The 2,439-nt window shown below is 33.0% G+C and overlaps 1 long non-coding RNA gene across 1 annotated transcript; it reads left to right on the plus strand.

Annotated features, from left to right (window-relative positions):
- Positions 1-806: 806 nt before the first annotated feature.
- On the plus strand, positions 807-1,128 carry LOC121250177. Its single transcript, XR_005937726.1, has 2 exons — positions 807-969; positions 1,094-1,128. It is a non-coding gene; the product is annotated as an uncharacterized LOC121250177 (long non-coding RNA).
- Positions 1,129-2,439: the final 1,311 nt, after the last annotated feature.

Below are 2,439 nucleotides of genomic sequence, written 5' to 3' on the forward strand. Positions count from 1 at the left end.
GTGGACGTAGGCTCATTTTGAGTCGAACCACTTAATTCTTGGTGTTCTTTCTGTGTGATTGTCATCAATTTCTTTCGTTTAGTTCTGCTACTATACTTCGTGTTAGTCTTAGCTACACTTATTCCCAACACTTAATCTTTCGAGTCAATAATCATAATGTCACGTGCAGGGCCACTCCACTCAACGTTTAGCCACTTGTAATTTTTGTACTAACCCATTAACCAAAATTAAGTAATTAATTCCCAATCAGAAATTCATGTAAGTTCCTACTCGAAATATATATGGACCCATCTTTTGACCAATTATATGGTCTGCCTATTTGTAGATATTGCTATATAATTGGCCCTAAATTAATCTCCAACTGATCTAGTCTCTAATTAAGAGATATGGACTTTGCAGATCATAAGTAGCTAGCAGCAAGATGGTTCACAGGGCCTCTATTATCCTCTTCATTGGAAGCCAGAAGAAAAATTCCACATATAAAAGCTTAAGAGCATTCCAATCTACTTTCTCTTAATTTCCCTTGCCTTTTATAACATATAATATGAGTTGAGTGGAATTGGATTCCCCTGCCTAATATTTTTAGTCATTTTTCATCTGCCATGGAATTTTTTAGCAAGCGTACGTAGTCAATTCAATGCTTCTCTCTTTAGTTTTTCCAACGTTATTTTTTTCTTGGAGTCATCATATATATATATATATATATATATATATACATATATATATATGCCTAAAAGTCCTTTGAATAATATCTCTAGTCTCTGCTATTTATAGAAATTTTGGTTCATTAATAAAAACATGAGACTATATATATCCCCACCTCTTTTGTGTTTTTTCAAGGGACGAGGAGTGTGAGTAGCAGCAAGATGGTTCGCAAGGCCTTATCTCTCATCATTTTCATCGCTCTCTTAATTTCGGTTGAATTGGCTCCAATATTGGAAGCCAGATTAACAAACAATATCCCAGCCAGTTAAGTTTCACTACTTTTCTTTACCATAGAACTAGTTTTTATAGTTGGAATCTTCTTACTTCTTAGTGTTCCTTTCCCCTTATTAGATCTGCAGTCTACTTTCTTAATTAGTTATATCTGCAGACCCATGGGGAAGACACCGCAGCGGAGAGTTCAAAGGAAATAAGATACTTGGTCGTTGTCATTGTTCACCACACGGAGGACAAGGCATATTTTGTCCGCCACCATGTCATCCAGGAGGGCGATGAAGGGTAATAGAACCATAGAATATATAGCATCAGGCCTTCGTGACCGTTGGTAAAGGGATAATTTTTTCAAGTTACACAATGTACATACCATTGATTATTGGCCAGAATCTACGCTAGCTTACATATATGTTTTAATGTCAGTCTAGAGTCTTTTTTTTTTTTTTTTTTTTGGTGACAATTAGAAGCCTGAGAATATATGGCCTATGTTTGCATCAATAAGTACGCCTATGTGTTAGGCAAGATTTCCTCGATCCCCTTCCCACCCAGAATAATATGCATCTTGATCATAATGTGCATCTTGGCCCTTGGATTGTGGAGGCATGAGTTGGGAGCATCCTTATTGGCTTGGCTAAATGAAGAGGTTAGCTAAAATTTAGATAATTTATACCAAAAAAACTCTACATTGGATTGGTCATCTTTAAAATAATTTGAATTTCTGCTACAGTGATTGGTCAAATATAGACAACTACAATTGGTTTACCAAATATTAAAATATTAATTTCTCACTCCAACTACACACGTGGGAACGGCAACAAAATGCGGGAATATTTATCACCCGTAGCTTTTTCTCCACTTTGGTTAGTGAATAAGAAATTTAGATAAGTTTAATCTCAATTTTTTGTTATTAATTAAATGACATTTGAAAATATGATTTTTTTAATATTAATTTAATTAGAATATAATTATTATTAATATTAAATTGGTAGAATTACAAAATGTGATACAAATAAATTAAATAAAAAAATTATTAATTTAATAATATTTTATTATTATATAGAGAGTGAATGGCTAATCCAATGTGGAGATTGAATTTAAATAAAATAGGTAAATGTAAAAAAATGTGATATTGGCTAAATTTTTAAGATGGATTTGGTCAATCCAATGAGAATGCTCTTAACTTCTCTTTCTGTTACAATATGTAATGTTGACCCAATGTAACCATCCGACCCAATAATTCTAAAATAAGAATATTAATAATTTTTATTGGGTCTAAATTATATTTAATAAGCAATAATTTTCTCCATATTTTACGCCTTTGCTCAATCTCAATCCTAGTTCTTGTTGGTAAACTAGACATCAAAGTAATTCAAATTCCGGTCAGCATCACAAGGAGACGGTAGATCCCATGCCTAAACCTCTAAAGAAGCCCTTAACTTAGAAGTACCATTTTATCATTACTGAGAAAAAAATAATGAAATGCAGCTGGTAATAAGCTTCCAC

This window comes from Juglans microcarpa x Juglans regia, chromosome 1D (assembly GCF_004785595.1).
Source record: "Juglans microcarpa x Juglans regia isolate MS1-56 chromosome 1D, Jm3101_v1.0, whole genome shotgun sequence".
NCBI lineage: Eukaryota > Viridiplantae > Streptophyta > Magnoliopsida > Fagales > Juglandaceae > Juglans > Juglans microcarpa x Juglans regia.